General features: G+C 40.8%; 1 pseudogene; it reads left to right on the top strand.

Moving 5' to 3' along the window:
* Window positions 1-2,191: 2,191 nt before the first annotated feature.
* Window positions 2,192-20,645, top strand: LOC115661746 (G-type lectin S-receptor-like serine/threonine-protein kinase At1g11330; annotated as a pseudogene).
* The last annotated feature ends 674 nt before the right edge of the window (window positions 20,646-21,319 follow it).

The following is a 21,319-nucleotide window of genomic DNA, read 5'->3' as shown; positions in this document are numbered from 1 at the left end:
CCGCCTAAGTGCGTGGCGTGTGTGGCGCACGCGTCTGCCCAATACGGGCTACTGAGCCGGTCCGACCGGTCTAACCGGTTCAACCGGTGACCGGTCCGACCGGCTCAACCGGTTCGACCGTTGACCAGTCACGGGTTGGGTCGTTGGGTCGGGTCACCGACCAGGTCGGGTCGCGGGTCGGGTCGGGTCGCCGGTGGTTGGTACGCCGGCGTGATGAGGTCATGACGTCAGCATGTCGGTTACCGACAGTTTTGCTGACATCATCGATGACGTCAGTACGCGCCGGTTGGCGACCCGCGCGTGGCTTTCACGCGCTGGCAGTGCCAGCGCTTTGGGCACGTGGCTCCAACGCGTCGCGGCTTCTGGCTACGCGTGTGGGCGCATCCGGCGGCGTTCGACCCACCGTTCTGCTCGTCTAGACGAGTTCTTCAATTCTATATAGCAAAAAATTATTTTGATCGTAAAATTTTTTTCGAAAATCATCCGAACAGAACGGTCACCCGTAACCTTCGAACCCGTTCTTCGTTTCAATTCATGTTCGACGATTCATCTTGCAATTCCCGAGCAATGAACATGCAGACAGTATGAAGTTCATCATCATGATCTCCATATCAAACAGCAAGCGGAAAAAATCAACGGGAAAACAAGGCAGAGATCATAACCGAGGCTCTGATACCAATGTTGGAAGCTAGTGTCGGGAGAATCGACTAACCTGTTCGATGCACTCCAAACTAGTTTTCCAGGATCGTACGTTGAATCACCAGCAAACGATGAACGAATCTACTTCACGTTGGTCCGAATACAATCACAGGGAAAGTATTCTTGTTTCACAGCGTTAATACCGATTGTCTTCTCAAAATAGATACGGAATTCTTATGCGTCGAGAGAGAGAGAGAGTTCTAATTATCTCTTGTATATTGTTCATCTATTTTGAAGAAGTTATCTTAACTTCCCTTAAGAAACTCTCCTCTCACCTCTTCAAAAGGTGTCTCTCAGACACACTTCTTATTAGAGCAAATGGTGTCCCTTGGACACACACAACATGGGCGGACCGACGAAATATAACACTTCAGATAGAACCTCCACCTGAGAACCGGTCAAGCCTCAAACGGAGGTCGTCCAGGACGTCACAACCATGGACACCATGAAAGACTTCAAGTCTTTTCACAAAACTTGGTCCGGAGTCTTTCTGTTTTTTGATTTCCAACAATATCTGGTGGGAATCCTGTAAAGCTCCTTACAATGACAGGCAAATCTCTAATCCATTTGTTCATGCCATATATAATTTTTCCCTTGATTTTCACATCTTCCTCTATCTAGTACTTGTATCAGTTTGACAAGAAACAGGAGGGTTGCCAAGATAGCTAAGCTATCACTCATGGGTGCAAGACTTCTTGAACTTTCTAGTGATTGTTGCCAGGCCTGTCCAGTAACTATCCATAGAGAAAGCGAACTAATATGAATGAAGGAGGATTCATACTTTAATCTGCAACATAATAGCAATTTCAAGAAACGGATAATGGACCTTGGAAAATAAATCCTCTGGGTCAGCACAATGATCTCACCAGCAATGAAGGGGTGAGAATCTACAGCATAATTCAATTCAAGAAAACCAACTGGGGCCCTCAATGTTGAAGAAATGCAACCATCCAAGCTTCCATGGCCTGCTTTCTCTGACTTGCTAGTCTGAAAGACTCTAAGTGATTATTCCTGCCAACTTGGGTGTCAAGCCACTCAGTTCAGATTTTGAGACACTACCTACGCCAATCGGTCATTCCTGATGTAGAAGCTAAAGCCGGTCCAGCAGATTATGTTGATGTTCTTGAGCCAAAAGAGAAAGTTGACTTCTAAGAATCTCATCGTGAGAAAAGAGAGATATTTTATATAAAGAACCAATGAGGAAAGTGGTCTGAGTGAAGATGATAGATCCACCGTACAACACTACTGCACTGAAAACGAGCATCTAGAAACTTCGCTTGAACCAGTATGGCCATTAGGTAGAAAATCCGGGCATGGTAGCAGAAGTTGAAGATGAAAGTCTTCTGCTTGAAGACATGAATGGCTGATCCTCGACAGATTCTTCAATGTTAACCTATGGTTGGAGCTGCTCTAGCCCATTAGCTAGATAATCTGGGAAGATCAGATTAGGCCGTATCATTGGAAAGCCACCATTAGGGGACTTTAAGCACTTATGTCTCAGCTCTGGAGGTATGATTTTCATTCTGTGACGTAATCTCCAGTTGGGGGCTTGTGGTGTTGCTAGTCCTTTCTCTAGCAAAGTCAATGATGCTGCATCTTCTTGGCTGCTGTCAGGGATTCAGACATAATTAATTATGCTACTTCCAAGAAACGCAGAATTTTTTGCTCTCCTTTTAATTTCTAGTTATGCATTCAACTTTTGCGTTGGTGGAAATGTCGTTACAGCAACTGAATACATCCAAGACCCTGGAAGTATAACATCTAGTGGAGGTCTCTACAGATTGGGATTCTTTAGCCCTAGTGGTTCTGCAAATCACTACCTTGGTATTTGGTATAACAGCATTCCCACGTATAGTGTCTTATGGGTGGCGATCAGGCAGAAACTGATTTTAGATCCTTCAGGTGTCTTGATAATATCTGATGACGGTAATCTTGTTGTCATGAATGGGAAGAAGGAAATGCATTGGTCATCAAATATTTCAGGGTCTGTCAGTAATGCAACAGCCGAACTACTAAACTCTGGTAATCTTATCTTGCTCAAACAAAGTACGAGTTCCAGTGCGATTAACTCAGATACTTTGGCAAAGTTTTGAACAAATGACCGACCCTTTCATGGCAACAATGAAGCTCAGTTCAAATGTGAGAACAAATGTGAAGCAGGTGATCACATCTTGGACAAGCCATTCTGATCCATCAATTGGAAGCTTCTCGGTTAGTCTAGATTCAATGAACATTCCTCAAGTTTTGACTTGGAATGGCACCAAACCATATTGGCGGAGTGGTCCATGGAATGGTAAGATTTTTATTGGAGTGCAGGGCATGGAATCGGTCTATCTCAATGGATTTAGCCTTGTTGATGATAAGGAAGGAACTATCTATCGTTCTATCTCACCTACAGTTTCGCTCAGAGGCCTGTCCTGTCTTACCTTTTACGGAAATCAAGTGGTGATATAGTACAGCCGTATTGGAATCGTATGGGAGTATCTGGTAGATCATTTGGTCATCTCGGGTGACCAATTGTGATGTTTATGGCAAGTGCGGGCCTTTTGGACTGCAATCCCAAGAAATCACCAATTTGCAGCTGCTTGAGAGGCTTTGGGCCTAAACATAATGAGGAATGGAACAGAGGGAATTGGCCCAGTGGATGCATACGAAACACATTATTGCAATGCACTGGTAGTACAAATAATAACAGTAAAGCAGGAAAAGAAGATGGATTTTTAAGCTGAAGAAAGTGAAAGTGCCAGACTTTGCAGTTTGGATCTCTCCTAATGAAGCTGCCCGCCCAGCACCGTGCTTAACTAATTGTTCATGTGTAGCATATGCCTATGACCCTGGCATTGGTTGCATGCACTGGAGTAGAGACCTACTTGACCTACAGAAGTTCTCCATCGGAGGAACAGATCTTTACCTTCGTCTAGCTGACACAGACCTCAGTAAGTTCACATTAGTCTCAAATCATAGCTAATGTATAGATAGTTCTTTTGTTTTTTGGGGGTTATATGGATATGAAAACCTTCGACTCTACTTATCCTCCTGGATTATGACTATCAAAGCTTCTTGATTATCTATAAGAAAAGTGATCCAATAAGACTTTCGGTTAGTTCTCATTGGCTGCATTGACATTATCTGAGATGCCAGTTTATGTTGCCATTAGATCTGCAGATGAAAAAGAAATCTGAGAACTATTATAGCAGCTACAGCTGTTACGGGAACAATCTATTTTGTTATTACATTGTGCTTTGCTTGGTAGAAGGTGAAAATTGTTCGTGCGTTTTAATAAAAAATCAGAAGATCATAAGGGTTAAATGGATTACCTCTTGTAGCGTGCCCAAAAACGACTTGTTCGGATATTCTTCAGTTTGAGTCCCACAACTGTCGGATTTCTAGTACAGACACACCACCAATCGCACTTATCATGGAAGAATAAACTTGCGGGTAATCACTACTATAATTGTGCTAGCAATCTCGTGGCGGCAATTCTCCGCACTCTAGATATTTCGGTCACGGCACCAAAAGAGAGAAAAACCTTTTACTCTCACAGGCATTGCACTCTCGCACTCTTTTTCTCATCAGCAACTGTTGCTGATCTTTTTAATGTGAGATCAGCAACGTGACATGCTGGTTGCGTGACATGCACGATCAGCAATCGTTGCTATTCGTTTGCAATGCAAACGATCAGCAAATGCTGATCATGTGTGTACCCATTTTAATTTTTTTTAAAATCATTTCATTTTTTTTCTTTTAAATGATTAATAATAAGAGTGTATAATCAGCATTTGTGCATTTCGTGTGCATCACATGCACGCACGCCCATGACCAAAAATTAAATTAAATTAAATCCCAGCCCGACTCAATTCGATTGCTATGATTGCAAACATATTTGCAATATTGTTTCTCCCGTTCAACGTCATCCTGAATTAGTTATGGTGTGTGACATCTCTAGATTCATCATTGAGTTGGCAGTAAGACTTACACTAACACATTAGTACTTCCAATATAATTGATTGTTTCAATCAACCTCTAGGTCCTACGAGCCATGATTGACATCTAGCAATATGTCATGACTACCCAGACAGTGTGAATGCTTTAAGAACATAATGAACCTGTCAACTTTGGCTACAGTGTAATTTAATCTCTCTACCTTACTATGTCTCGATCGAACAAAGACCATGAAATATTTGTCAAGTCACCAATTTGATCATATGCACTAACCTAATTGACATGCATTTTTATACGAGACATGAGTAGTTCATTCTCGGTTGCAACCCCGACTGAGGATTTCAATGCAGTGTCATGATTAGATTGCATATGACATCATTATTGTACCTTGCATGTAATAAGGAGACAGATTCCATTTTGCGTACACATGTAACTGCGTATGTGAACGAACTATGATCATCATGTATAGAGACGGATCAAAAAAACCGACAATATGCGCACCTGTGAATCATAGCTATCCAACACACAAGTCAACATTGTGCCTCAGTCTGAGGATTTTATTTACACAAAACCAGAGCATGAACGATTAGACATTGACCACGCTAAAAGCTTCCATATTGCTAATCATTCTATGCATGTCACATTCAGTGAACATGTCCAGTACAAGCACCTGTGTTCTAACTCGGGCATTACAATACCCAATGACTCGTGACTTATCATTCCCTTAAATATCCAATACTTAATGGTGAAGCTCAGAACATACCGGTTTCAATAGGATTATTAATATCCACTCAATGATCCATCGATCATGAACGGTTTAAAAATTCAGTCTAACTGTGAACATGTCACATATATTCTTAACGTCTCAAGAATAGGTCCAGTCACAACTGATCTTATGGAATCATTCATATATTTAAATAATTGAACAAATGAATGAATACGTCCTTGCCATTAAATAAATAATGAAATTGATAGTACAACTTAAATCCCTAACATGTAACTATTACATGGTTACTTTAGGGCATATATCTAACAGTAACAAGTTTTACAGCTCTTAAACCTTGCTATGCTGATTAATTGTTTACGGGTTTGCAAGGATTAAATTACTAAAAATTCTGGATCAACAGTTAAGAAAAATAAGGAAATGCACTTTTCCGATGGAGTAGCATCTTTTATGGTTTCTGATGAAACCAAGCTTGGAGAGAACTTGGCCAAAGTTAATCTCCAGGAGCTTGTGCTGTCTAAATTTGAAGCATTAGTTGCCGCAATAAGCAACTTCAGTAATATCAATAAGCTTGGACATAATTTTTACATTTCGGCAGTTCACATATAGTCCTCTTATACAGGGAAGACTGTTAAATGGACAAGAAATAGCAGTGAAAAGATTATCAAGAGCCTCGGGACAAGGGCTGAAGGAACTCATGAATGAAATGGTAGTCATTTCAAAAGTTCAACACAGAAATCTCGCTAGACTCTTCGGATGCTGTGTCGAAGAAGAAGAGAAAATACTCATTTACGAGCTCATGCCAAACAAGAGTCTGGATGCATTGCTCTTCGGTTAGTTTACTTTCTCCATATTACCTCAATCTACCATTGAATCCCACTTTCTTAGAATGTCTCACTTGTAATATTAGCCATTCTAATATTATGGCAAAAGTACACCAGAAGTGCCACAATTTGTGTACGGAGATCACTTTCGTGCCATAACTTTTTTTCGGATCACTTTGGTGTCAACTTTTTTGAAAAACGATCATTTTAGTGCCAATGCTGACGTGGCTCGCCGGAAATCCGATGTGGTGCTGACACGGCTCGCCGGAGAGGTCCAGTCAGTATTAAAAACCCACCACCGCCGGGAAGGGCCGGCGGTGGTGGGAGCAGTGGTCAGCGAGGGCCGAATCCGGCGAGGTGAGACCTCGCCGTCGCGACCCAGGCGACGGCGAGGTCGGCCTCGCCTTCGCTGGGCGAGGCGAGACCTCGCCGTCGCGACCCAGGCGACGGTGAGGTCGGCCTCGCCTTCATTTGGGCGAGGTCTGGCCTCGCCTTCGGCCCGGGCGAGAATACGGCCTCGCCTTTGGCGAGGCCGACCTCGCCGTCGCTGGGTTGCGACGCCGAGGTCTCGCCTCGCCGGATCCGGCCCTCGCCGACCACTGCGCCCACCACCGCCGGCCCTTCCCGACAGTGGTGGGTTGGTGGCAGCAGCGGCGAGGGCTCCCTCGCCGCTGCTACAACCTTTTTTTTTTTTAATTATTATTATTTTTCTAAAAATTAAAAAATTCGAAAAAAAAAAACCACATAATTTCCACGTGTACAAGTCAGACCATTTTTTTTTAATATAAATGCCAGGTCAACTTTTTGGTCGGAGTCACTAAAGTGATCTATATTTCTCCAACTTGGCACCAAAATGATCCGAAAAAAAGTTATGACACCAAAGTGATCGCCGTACACAAGTTATGGCACTTATAGTGTACTTTTGCCCTAATATTATTGATGCATATCTATATATTGTCTATCCATACCCGCTCAAACCAGAAATTTTGGATTGGCGAAGAAGATTCAACATCATTGATGGAATTTGTTGAGGTCTACTCTATCTTCACAGGGATTCTAGGTTAAGAATAATTCATAGAGATCTAAAAACAAGCAACATTCTTTTGGATGAAAAGCTCAATCCAAAAATTTCGGACTTTGGAATAGCCCGGATATTTGGAGGCAACAAAGACCAGGCAAATACATGAAGAGTTGTTGGAACCTAGTTAGTACCGCTTACATTTTGAAGTTCATCCTTTGTTTTCTAAATCCAGTGGTTACATGGCTCCAGAATATGCAATGGAAGGGCGATTTTCAGAGAAATCTGACATCTATAGCTTCGGTGTGTTATTATTGGAGATCATAAGTGGAAGACAGAACACTAGCTTTAATGAGGAAGATCAATGCTTGAGCCTTCTAGGATTTGTGAGCTGTTATTAACAGAGAGCTGTACTCATTTACATAGATACTCGTTCCCATTGTTAGTTGACTTGATGAAATTTTATGCAAGCATGGAAGCAGTGGAAGGAAGACAATGCTTTAGCATTAGCGGACCCAAAAATGTCTATCAATTGCTTTAAAGTTGAGGTGTTGAGGTGCACAAAAGTGGGTCTACTTTGCATACAAGAACTTGCAAAAGATAGGCCTACCATTCCGACTGTTATTTCAATGCTTAACAGTGACATTGTTGATCTTCCGTGTCCAAAGCAACTTGCATTCACTGAAAGGGAAATAAACCGAGACAAGGATTCCTGTCGCGACCTCCCCGAACCGGCCCCGGCCGCCTAAGGGGTTAGGCTAATGGATTACTAAGTTAAACCTAACTCGAGCTCTCCCAAGCCCATACCAATTCGTGACTTATGTTCAAATCATTAACATGCAAATCAATTTTATCTAGGAGTCGCCACTAATCAGTTTTCGGTGGGTCGATTAGACACCCTAGTAAAGCATGGGAGAAATGCTGTACTTCTACGAACCAGAGATTCAATGGGTACAGGGACTTGATTACACTAATTGACTAATTAGTGCCCTTTCGGTACCTAATCTTGTTCAATTCATCACCTAACGTGTTCACACTAATCGGGAGTCTCAAAAATTCATTCCTAACCAAGCTAAGGGAGGCAACAATCACTACATGAGCCTAACATGCATAATCAATCACATGCAAGGTTAAATTAAACGCACAATTCAAGTGTGTGAACCAAGCAACGTGTGGTCGAATATGGCACTAATATCACACAATAGGGCCAAAAAAACCAATTCCAAAGTCCAAATATATTTTCTGGTTTTTCGAAATGTTTTTAAATTTTTTTGAATTTTTTGAATTTTTTTTTTTTAAATTTAATTAATTTTTTAAAAAAAAATTTTAAAATTTTTCGATTTTTTTTAAAAATAAAATAACATAAAACAGACCAGGTCGGATCTCCACATCCGACCCGGATAAAAAAAATTTAATTTATTTTTTAAAAATTAAATATTGAAATAATAAAATAATATTGAAAATAATATAAAACGGATCTGGGTCGGATCTCCACATCCGACCCGGACCGGGGCTGACCCGGGCGCGCCGGCCCGGGTCCACGATTGGACCGGGTTCATTTGTTGAGCCCGGTCCGACAAATTTAAAAGAAAGAAAAAGGGCCTAGCCCGAATTTTTTATTTAGAAAAACAATAAAGGCCCAAAGCCCACTGGAAATAAAAAGACAAAACAAGGCAATTTAGCCCAAATCCCAATTCCGGCCCACCCGCGAAAGGCCCAAGACCTAATGAAACCCACTCTAATTCTGAAATAAAAAAAAGGCCCAAAACCTAATAAACCTAAAACCAAGCCGAACACCAAAACCCTACCTGATTAGACCCGTGCGCTCGACCCGGGGTCCGGCCGCCGACCCGACTCACACCCGTCAATCTGATTCACGGTCACTGCCCCGACGAGGGGCGGCCACCGCGACGACCGGCGACCGGCGATTCTCTACCCGCGGCCACTGCCCCGATGAGGGGCAGCCACCGCGTCACATCGGCGTCTTCGCCGCGAAAACCGGCGACCGGTCGAGACTGCCCAGACCCCAACGAGGGGATGGCCGACCGCGGACCAGCCAAGCCTCGACGAGGGACAGGCTGACCAGCTCCGCACGCGGTCACGCCCGAACCGCCGCTCGGACCGCGAGACTCCTCCGCCACCTGAGCCACCAGCTGACGACTGGGCTGAACTGACCAAGCCCCAACGAGGGATCGGACAACCATGCACCGGCCAAGCCCCGGCGAGGCTCTGCTCGCGCCCAACAGACGTTCCTCGTTCGTCGGCAAAAACAGCAACGACTCGACCGACCGAAAACTAACGGGCTAAGCCTCTACCACACGCCCGGCGATGCACCCGAGACATCGCAAGTGAAGAGAGGGACACCCAGGCTCCGGAATGCATCACGCACAAACGAAAAGAAAGGGATCTCATTCAAGCATAACCTCGAACGATTGGAGCGCGCAACGAAAACGGGAGATTTTAGGTTCGATCGGGGCTCAAACGTGTCCGGGATTCACACAGAAAGACGCATCAACAGGCAGGATCAAGCACGTGGTATCACGGGCCGGAACTCGCGCGAGTCGGACGACCGCGAGCTCCGGCCAGTGAACCTGAAAAACAGGGGACGCCGACCAGCAAACCAAAAACAGGGGAAGGAGGGGTGGCCTTTGTGGCGCTCTCTATCCGACTCGGGGGCGACGAGCGGGGACGACTACAGATCGGACTTTGTCTGGTCGTCCCGCACGTCTTCGAGCCGAAATCCTTGGGAAATCGACCCCGAGCCAAACCGAACAAAAAAAACCCGACGAAAACTCGGGGCTGGGACCTACCGCGAGAAACGTCGGAGCTCCGCCGGCCGCAGTTGAGGGGCGACGATCGTCGACAGGAGCCCACTCGTCCTAGGATCTCTCTCTCGGTTCTCTTTCTCACTCTGTGGAACTCTCTCTCTCTCTCTCTCTCTCTCTCTCTCTCTCTCTCTCTCTCTCTCTCTCTCTCTCTCGAGGAACTCTCTCTCTCGAATCTCCCTCTCCCCCCCCCCCCCCCGATCTCCTCTCTCTCGCGATCTCCCTCTCGGCTTTAAGGTCGGCTGGCAAGCGTGCATGGCCCCTGCCACCGCCAGCCCGCGCTGCCGGCCTGGCCCCGACCCGCGGATCACGCTGGGTGATCGCCCGGACTCCCCCGCACCCCTGCTCTACCTCTGCCTCTCTGTTGCTGCTGTGGCTGTGGCGTTCTGCCACTGTTCCGTTTGTCTCCCCCGTACACTTCAGAACATTGACTGGGGGGAGATGAACAGATGCGGGCCGGGCCGAGGGACAGAGGGCCGGCCCGCGCGGAAAAATAAAAAGGGAGGAGAAAGAATAAAAATAAAAATGGGCCGCGCTAAAAATAAAAAGAAGAGAGAAAAAGAATGGGCCGACAAACCCGGCCCGGAAATCCTTTTTTTTTTTTTTTGTGTCCTAATAGGCCCTATTAATGCAAATGCACCTAATGTCTATATGCCATGCAATTTTGATGAAAATATTTTTGTTTTAGGGGTTAAAAATAAATCCCTAATTTTATATGCAATTGGACCCTAAATGACTTAGGCAAAATTTAGGTGTCAACAATTCCTCCAAACAAAGCCAGAAGAAATATTCTGCCAACAATATGACTTTTACCACTGTTAAAGGCCAATTACGTGAGACTTCTTGAAATGACATTATTCTGAAACTTCATCTTGCAACTGCAGTGACCGTTAGAGGTGTAATCTTAAAATATCATGTATATTCTTGTACATCTAGTTGTTGATCATTATTTTATGTGTAAATGAGGGAGATCGCACTCGTGATGAAGAGTTTGAAGTTGAATGTGATTTGTAGAAGAGTGCTGGACAAGATCAAACAGTAATGTACCATCCTTTTTATGGTATCAGCCATTTCATAATTAAAGAAATTACAGCATTTTCAGGGTTAAAATGTCAAACATGTAATGATGTGAAATTTCTAGCAATTGCAAGGGCAGATTTTAAAATAGATTTGGCCATTCGCAAATCCAGCACAACACCTTCAAAAACATCTTGCAGAATGCAACACAATACAGCAAAACCACAACATGACTAAAACCATACCCGAACTCAAAGCATCCCAACCCCGAAAACCTACCTCACAGTACTCCGCTTCTGTTATCATTTTGTGAACGATATCTACATAACCCTCATTCTTAGATTAATTAACTCTGTAACATTCATAACTTAAGTTTGTTGGGATTTTAGTATCCAAAATCCATAAATTGTGAATGAGAAGTGTGGATGGAAATAGTCCCACATTGGATAGAAGTTGTGATGAGAGATGATTTATTTAGATGAGCCTCTCAAATGGGTTTGGGCCCCAAGGAGTACCCCACTTTTGTGGAAAGGAGAGGACCTACGCCAAGCTAGGCTCGGTTCGCCCGAACGAAAAACCGCTTCGGTTCAAGCAAGCCTTCGTTTTCGCCATTTTACAACTGAACTGTTTAGTTTGGTCTAGTGACTCTTCGTGGCATTCTTATTCCCGCGAGACTTTTTTCCCGACAAACTCTACACATTTTCATTTTCCGCACGGCATTTTGCTGCATTCTCTTCATCATTGTGTCATCTGTGCGATTATTCTGCAAAGTTGCGTTCGTACATTTCCTTTGAAGAAGTACCGCTTCTTTGGAAAGGCGATCCATTCTATCCTGGGAGACAATTGTTTAACAACCTTGGGTACCGGTAGAGGGGACAAATTGTCTTAAGGACACAACGTGAATTCGTTGGGCTCGGATCATTCGTCGACACTCGGATTACTTGTCAGAACGTGACTTCAGGTTTGTCGAACAATTTTATTTTACACATACGAACACTTACACTTCAACAAAGTTTTAATGCTACAGACAATAGAGTATCATATTCTTATTCATTATTAATCTTGTTCTTGTTGTTTTTCTATCAGTAATTTGTCATTCTTGGCACAACTCGATGTAAAAGGATGAATCCAAGTTCACTAGACAATACAATTTGTCAGCTGTGAAGAACTGGATTTTGCATGAATTTTGAGCTAACAACCTTAAGTTACAATTACTAGAAAACAGGCACCCAATGATTTATATGTGGAATCATAAATTATCAAGAACTACATTCGCATAAAAAACATCACCATAGTTCTTTACATTCTTGCATGGTTTGGCATTTTACTCTGGGATTATCAGTACTTAAAATGTAATAGCAGAACCACATCTGTTTGATAAAGACGTAAGTTTACATTTTTGTCTTTAAATATCGTATTTCATAAGGGCATCGGACTAGAGGAACTCCTGGTATTTATGTTTTTGTTAAAATCTGATCAATCTCCAAAGATCTAAACTCCTCTAGTGAAGCCTCCAATCTTCCAGACTTATAGGTGTATCTACAAGGTTCTAGACTAGTAAAGAAAGTTGTGGCCAAGTATAAAACACACGAAACAATCTCTAACAAAAGCAAAGATATTTGCATAAAGAGCCTGTGGAAATGTGCCTATAAGGACCTGTTCAATAACGTTTTTATTTCTCTGCTCTTTTGTTCCCTGAAGCAGAAAAAGAACATATATCCGTTTAGTAACGTCAGTTAATTTTTTTGTTCCCCAAAATAGAAAAGTGGTCAGGGAATATATTTGGAACAGAAACAATAAGCAAAAAAAATCTACTTCTTGTTCCAGGAACAAAAAAGAGAAACAAGATTACCTCTTTCTTTCACAATATATTCTCATACTAAACCCTAAATCCCAAACCCTAAAATAATAAAACCCCAAACCCTAAACCCTAAATCACAAAACCCCGAACCCTAAACCATAAATCCCAAATCCCAAAATCCCAAACCCTAAAACCCTAAACTTTAAACCCTATACCACAAAATCCGAATCACTAAAACCCTAACCCAAACCCTAAAATCCCAAACCCAAAACTCTAAAACCATAAACCCCAAACCCTAAATCTGAAATCCAAAACCCTAAAACCCAACCTAAAACCCTAAACCTTAAAACCCTAAAATCCCAACCCCAAAACCTAAATCCCTAAAACCCAAACCCTAAAACCATAAACCCATACCCTAAACCGCAAAACCCCAAACCCTTAAACTCTAAACCCTATACCCCAAATCCCAAACCTCAAAACTCGAATCCCTAAAACCCTAATCCCTAAACCCCTAAACCCAAACCCTAAAACCCGAAACCCAAAACCCAAAACCCCAAACCCTAAACCTTAAAAACCCTAAACCCCTAAACCCTAAACTACAATTTCCTCGACCACCACCCGGTATGTGATTTGTTTATAAGGAATAATTTTCTTTATGATTGTATTAAGGTCATCCAATTTCATATCATAATATATTTTGATTCTATTTATAGTACAATTTTATCCAAACATAAATTGTTAAGTCTCCACTGACATTTTTATAATTAAATGAAAAAATTGGAAGTAGAGATTTTTAGGGTCATACCAAACACATTTCTGTTCTTTTTCTATTTCGGGAATATAAATTTTATACAGTTACCAAACGCGTTCTTCTACTTAGAAACTTGTCCAAGGAATAGAAATAGAAAAAATTATTTCTGAACATAAATTATTTTTGGGAACAAAAACATTACTAAACATACACTAAATAGGTGAGGCTTGCGGTCTTTAGGTGTACGTGCAACCAACCGGAAAAAAGAATGCTCCTCCACTCTCACTTGTACTACACAAATTACCTAATAAAAATTTATTTCCTTATCTCCTTGTTGCTCTTTTGCCATGAAAAGCATCCTCACATGTACACACTTGCACATTAACATCGAAAGCTAACAATGGTATCGTAACCTATTTTGGCTGGCATTGAGCGTTTGTCCTACCCACCCACTACTAAAATTACTCACAACAATATCCGATACCAAAACTATGGCCAACTCTACCTCACTACCGATTCCTAGCTTTTATGGAAATTACTACGACTAACGGAACATTAAAATGACTATTTTCCTGATGACCCAAGATTTATGGGACATCGTGGGGAAAGGATATGTGGCTTTGCCAAATTGTGCAAGCGTTCTGGCAGAGCAACTACGAAAGGACATCATAGCTTTATATGCCATCCAGCAAACACTTTCGGAAACAATATTTTCGAGAAGCATTTGAGCGAATACCGCAATAAAGGCATGGGACATACTATGAGGAGAGTTTTAGCACAGTATAGGTACGCACTGTTGGACTTCAATCTCTTCAAAGGGAATTCTAGAATACTAAAATGAAAGGTTATGAGACCATCCAACAATATTGTGGTAAAATGAAAGACTTCAATCTAATGCGTCATCGGTCTTTTACAAGGGGCAGCGCACAGCAAAGATACGCACCATTAGACTTCAATATCTTTGAAAGGAATTTGATAATACTAAATTAAAAAGTTATGAGACCATCCAACAATATTGTGGTAAAATGAAAGACTTCAATCCCATGCGCCGTCAGTCTTTTACAAGGGGCAGCCCAAAAGCTTAATTTACCACAATTTTGTTGGACGGTCTCATAATCTTTCATTTTAGCATTCTCGAATTCCCTTCGAAGAGACAGAAGTCTAATGGGGCATACCTTTCATGTATCTTGAAACTCTTCTTGTCAAATATCCCATGTTTTTTTTTTGTGGTCTTTGCCCCAATGATTCTCCGAAATATCATTTTCGAGAGTGTTTGCTAGATGACATGTAGAGCTCTTGTAACCTTTTGTAGTTGCTTTGCCGAAATGCTTGCACAATCTGGCAGAGCCGCATATCCTTTCTCAACGATGTCCCATAAATCTGAAGAAAGTAGTCATTTTAATACTCTGGTAATCATTGTTATTTCCATCGAAACTAGGAGCAGGTATTGAGGTAGATTTGGCCATAGTTTTGGTACTGGATATTTATGTGGGTAATTTTAGTAACGGGTGGGTAGAACGAACGCCCAATACCAACCGAAAGAGGCTTTGATACCACTGTTAGTTTCTGGTATTAATGTGCAAAGGGAAAATTCCAAATAAGGACCTGAAGTGCCCTCATTTTGTCAAATAAAGGCCTGAAGTAGATCTTGTTTCAAATAAGGGCACGAAGTGCTCTTATTTTCTCAAATAAGAGCCCGAAGTGGACCTTATTTCAAATAAGGGTATGAAGTTTCCATGTCAGTTTCAAAGAACGGCCTGACCTCACCAGCTGGTCAAGGGCATTGTTATCCTTTACTTTTTTTCTTTTTTTCTTGCTTTTTTTCTGTTTTTTTCTTTCCATAAAAAGACAAACTCAAAAAAAAGGCTAAAACTCTAAAAAAAAACAAACAAAAAAAGGAAAAAACACAGGCAGAGGGCCTGTGACCGCAGCCCCATGGCTAGCGAGGCATTGGCCATAGCCGGTCGAGTCACCGGCGTCTCGACAAGGGTCGACGGGATCTCGCCGACCAGAGCCCTTCCCAGAACCGGGAGAGGGTCGACCCCACCAACCCTCATTGAGGCGCCGGCGACCCCATCGGCCATGGTAGATGCCCACTGACGATGGGGCAATGGTCAAAGGTAGCCCCCAAGCCTATAATTTTTTTTTTCTGTTTTAAAAGCTTTTCTTTCTTAATTTTTAATCTAATTTGACTAAAATTTAGTTTAAAATTGTCTTTGGACGAAAATTCCCTTGACAAGCTTGAATAGTTAGCTGGCCGGCAAGGTCAGGCCTTTATTTGCAACAATATCCGTTTCAGGCTCTTATTTGAGACAACCCTTATTTGGAATTTTCCCATGTGTAAATGGGTATGTGAGGAGGCTTTTCACAGCAAAAGAGCAACAAGGAGATAAGGAAATTGTATTAGGTAGTTTGTGTGGTATGAGAGTAGAGAAGCTTTCTTTTTTGTTTTTAGCTAGCGTAGTAGAAGCCCGATACCTTTAATTAGAGAGATCGCCAAGAGAGAACCCCAAGTCAGAGCCCGTTGATATATCCATTCATACCCATCTTTACTCAAAAGTATAAACCAATGAGTTTTGAGCCAACTAGGATATAAATTCTCCAATGTGGGAACTTTTTCTAACATAATTCACATGTGTATTTTAATAATCTACCCCTCAAATGTGAACTCAGTATTAGGTCTGCTCCCCCTTAATTCAAGTAACATGTATCAACTTGAATTTCCAACGCCCACCTTCATTCTTGATCTCTCTTGAGTTTGGGACCAACTAGGATATAAATTCTCCCATGTGGAAAAAAGCTTCCATCGAGACTGCATTTCTACACCCATCTTCATCCCTCATCTCTTTTGCCAGACCGAACATGAAGGCTATTCGGAAACCACGTTGGTCACAAGATTCTTTCCTTGAGATATTCATGGTAGGCCAAAGCTTTATTCCAAGAAGGAAGGGCAAAGCAAAGCCCGTTTTATATATCCAATTGGACTCACTTTTATTCCAAAGCTTAAGCCAATGAGTTTTGAACCAACTAAGATATATTAACTACTTCTCATCACACCAATTTTTTGATTTGGAATTTTTTCTTACACAATTTACACGTGCATTCTAATGGATCTAATGTATGCCCAAAGACCACAAGGCTCAACTATTTATAAGCACATTTCCACCTACTCTTTGTGCAATTATCTCTACTTTTGTAATAGATTTCTTCCTTTTTATTCTTGGCCATGAACTTTTTTACTAGTCTAGAACCTTGTAGAGTCCACAGACCACCTATTAGTCTAGAAGACTTACACATCGCTAGAGGAGTCTATATTATCGAAAAAATGATCAGATGAGTAGAAGTCGATTGCAGTCGTCATTAGAGGAGTTTAAAAGGTCATATAACATAGAGATGCTGGGTACCGTAGAATTACCTTCCCATGTCGGGCTATAAGCAGTGTCTAAGAAATAAATTATTGATAAAGGAGGGAAATGAACGTAAAATGTTGTAGGATAAGGAAAACTCGATCGGAGGACATGATATATTTAGTATGTGATAGAGTGATTCTCCTGTTGACCCCTTTATGTCACCATCCAATCCATTGGCTGGTAACATATGGTCATTATTTATTTTATGGTAGACATGGACATTGATGTAATATTCTTTGGTAAAGGAAAAATTACCTAAAAAGTATTAAATCTATTGCAATTGTGCCAATTCAATCCTAAACTTTTATTTTTTGCCAATTAAGTCCTAAACATTTTGTAATTGTGCCAATTGGCCCGCCGGCACTGAATTGGCACAATTGCAATAGGTTTAAGACTTTTTTGGTAATTTTCTCCTTTGGTAAAGGTGGAGGTTGAAATAGTGGTGATTTCCAAGGTCCAACGTTGAAATCTCGTTACCCTCCTCGGTTGCTCTCTTGAAGAGGATGGGAGAATGTTAATCTATGAGTTATTGCCAATCAAGAGTCTAGATGCATTTCTGATCGGTAACAGCTTCCTTTCCGCATATAGCCTCAATCTATAAGAAATTGTTAGTTAATTCTTATTTTTAAAACTAGTGAAATGCATGTGCGTTTGCACGGTCCGAAGAGCGATTTTTTTTTGTCTTTTAACGAATAATTGCCTTAATTCATATATAAGTGAAGATGTTCAAAATTATTTGATATTAGTCAAGGTTTATGTGCATTCTGCTCTCTTACAAGGGGAAGTCCAAAAGTGTAATCTTGAAAATATCTAAATGTAATATGAGGTTTGACTTCTAATTTAAGAGCACCATTCTCCCTAATCATCAAAGAATTGCAAAATATAAACAGGATACATAGAGTTTCACTCATCCTAAAAAAATGAAATATTAGTCAAATTTTCTTTAAATTCTCCTAAAAAAAAGCAATAAAAAGGAAACTGCTACAATTAAAAAAAGAGTTGCCAACTTTTTGAACAAAAATGTAAGTGTATGTAATAAATGTTATACTCTAACCTCATTCTTTGTTGAGTTAATACCACGAAAAATTTCAAACTGATACATTTATAACAAATTCATACCAAACTAATTTTTTTATTACGAAAAACCCCAAACTTGTTTACTTGTGACAAATTTACCCCAAACTAAGTTGTTAACCTCCAAAATTCCCAAACTGGTACATCTATGATAAATTTACCCTCCGTTAATTTCCATCAAATTTTACCGTTAAATTTGCTGACCTAGATGACACATGGTGACATGGTATGGTGGTGTGACAAGTCCACGTGGAAATTCATAGGGTAAATACTACGAAAAACCCAAAATTGGTATACTTGTGACAAATTGACTATATTAGTTTGGAATTTTTCATGATATTAACCCTATGAATTTTCACATGGACTCGCCACATCACAATACCATGTTGCCATGTGTCATCCACATTAGCAAATTTAACGGTAAAATTTGACGGAAGCTAACGGATGGTAAATTTATCACAGATGTACTAGTTTGGGGTTTTTCATGGTCAAAAAATTAGTTTAGAGTAAACTTTTCACAGGTGTATCAGTTTGGGGTTTTAGGTGATCAAAAAATTAGTTTGGAGTAAATTTGTCTCAGATGTACTAGTTTAGGATTTTTTATGGTCAAAAAATTAGTTTAGGATAAATTTATCACAGGTGTATCAATTTGGGGTTTTTTTTTTTGTATTAACCCTTCTTTTTTTCCTTACGTTGGAAAAAGTACGCTTTCTTTTTATCAGCCTTCTCCATGCTATCATTGCTTGTTGAAGCTATGTCAGACAAAGTCGATGTATGCTCCTTATTGGCATTTTCAGAAATAACCAACCTTGAAAGACAATAGGCAAAAATTGGAAAGTATTATTATTTCATGGACTTCTTTTTATCTCTGAATTATGCTCAATTTAGATTTTTTTTTCTTTTGTTATGATTTTCACCTTTCCTTTCCTTGAAGATTTAGTTCACGTTTTATTCCTATTAGAGTTCTCCATCAGCAGCAAGTTCCCCATACAGATAGAGGTGTAATAGATGGCCCAATAAAAGCCCAAGCCCATGTAACCTAGTTTCTTTTCCTCCTTCAACAGCTTGTGCATTTGAAGCACAAAAGAAAGAGAACTAAGCAAGCAACAGAGAAAACAAGGGAATAGAAGTGCTCGTTCGTGGAGAAGGGAAAAAAGGAAAAAGAGAGGAAAGAGGGAAAAATCTTGGCGCGTAGCTGCTCCGGACACCCCAACAAGCCAAATCAACTCCGAATTGTAACGCCTGGTAAGTATTCCAGCCCATTATTATTTTAATCGGAGTAATTTTCGAAGTTAGGTCGTAAATCCGAAGTTATGTCAATATTGAACTATGAGGTCCGATTGAGGAGTTGTTAAGCTATGGATATATATATATGTAAATGATAATTTAGGGTGTTGTGGAGCTGTGAGGTTTGACGAAAATTGATTTCGAAGTATGGTTTGATCGGAATGAATTTTTGAAGTTTAACGTGCGAGTTACGCGTAACGGACAAAGATGAATGTTCGTTATAAATGAGTTTCTTCATTAGCGCGTAGAAGTTGTTTTATCGACAGTTAGCTCAGTTTAGTTCAGTCGTTCATTAGAGTAGTGTATTACTCGGTTTTTTATATCTTTTTTCAATTAATTGATAAGAATATGAGTACATTGACTTGAGTAACCTTCATAGGATGGTTTTCAGCTTTCTCAGGTAAGTGGTAATATCTCTTCTATGATTTTACAAACTCATATCTTGAAAGTGATAGAGATTTAAGGTATGAAAGAGCATATTTCTTGCATCGATTGGATCGAACTTTTACTACATTTTTAGTTTGTCAAAAAGGCTTTGGAAAGCCTTATTTGAAATAGTTTGAAATGTTCATTTGTGAATGTTTTGATTAAATGCTTTGTGAAGGGAATTGCCAAAAGCTATATGTACTCATTGCGAAATACTTGATGAAATGCATTCTATTTGATAAACGGAATTGTGAAAGATTATATGATTCGGTTTGTGAAACTAATTTATGAGATGGTTCCTGGTTTTGGTTGTGAGTTATTGGAGATTGAGGTTGATAGATTATGCTCATGTCGCTATGATTAGAACCATTGAGAGGTATGCATAATGTTATCAAGACCTCCTTCTGGGCCAAACTACTGGCTAATGTAGGTGATGACCTAGCTAAGTGGGGTAAACTTGGTTGCCTTTGTCACAAGTGTTAAACGTGACCATATGTGACAATAGTTAGATATTTAGCATTAGATTAGTCGATAGAATGAACCATTGGCATTTGACTTGATTGAGATTGATCAATGGAATAGACAATTCATGGTTGATTTGTTATCGTTCGGTTGATATTGTCGATTGATCTTATATGTAAATGTTTTATTGGAAAAATATCATCCACTTTTGATACTTTACGGATATCGTGTATTGGATTCGGAATTGATGAGTTATGATACCGTTTTATAAATATGCATAGTGAATGGTCGATCCGCTTAGAAGATATGTATTACCCACTCGGCTCTAGTTGCTCATTCCATTCATCTTACTTGCTTTTCAGCTTCTTCAGCGAGCCACAAGTAAGTTGAGAGCATTATTGTTATCAAGAGGACATTTTGATAGTGGGGAATTTTTATTATGAGTTGTATATAGCTATGATGAACTTTTTAGTTAGTTGTTTATTGAAGATATATATATATATCTTTTTGATGGATTATAGAAATTCGGGAAAATTCCAAATAAGGACCTGAAATGCCTTCATTTTCTCAATTAAGAGCCTGAAATGTCCTCAATTTCTCAAAAAAGGGCCTAAAGTAGACTTTGTGTCAAATAGTAGCCTGAAGTGGCTATAGCCATTTCAAATAAGGGCTTGACCTCGCCAATTGCCGACCAGCTAAATATTCCAACTGGTCAAGGACATTTTCGTCCAAAGACAATTTTAAAATGTAAATTTTTTTTTCTTGTTTCTTTTTTTTTTCTTTCCGGCTAGGGCCCAATGACCCTCAATGGCCACTAGCGAGGGCCTGCAAGCCCTTCCTGGTGGCTAGGGGCGAGGGCCGGCTGCTAGGGCCAGGGCTAGCCTCGCCTGTGGCTAGCAAGGGCGACCCTCACTTGTGGCTTTCGAGGACGACCTCGCCCAGGGCGAGGGTCGCCTTGCCAAGGCTGTCCCATGCCCAGCCCTCTCCGAGCATTGCTAGTGGCTAACCACCGACGAAGAAGAATGAAAAAACAAGAAAAAGGAAAAAAGAAAGAAAAAA

This window comes from Syzygium oleosum, unplaced genomic scaffold (assembly GCF_021117445.2).
Source record: "Syzygium oleosum isolate NSW1041296 unplaced genomic scaffold, Sole_v2.1 Sole_v2.18, whole genome shotgun sequence".
NCBI classification, from domain to species: Eukaryota; Viridiplantae; Streptophyta; class Magnoliopsida; order Myrtales; family Myrtaceae; genus Syzygium; species Syzygium oleosum.
This window is presented reverse-complemented; position numbering and strand designations above follow the sequence as displayed.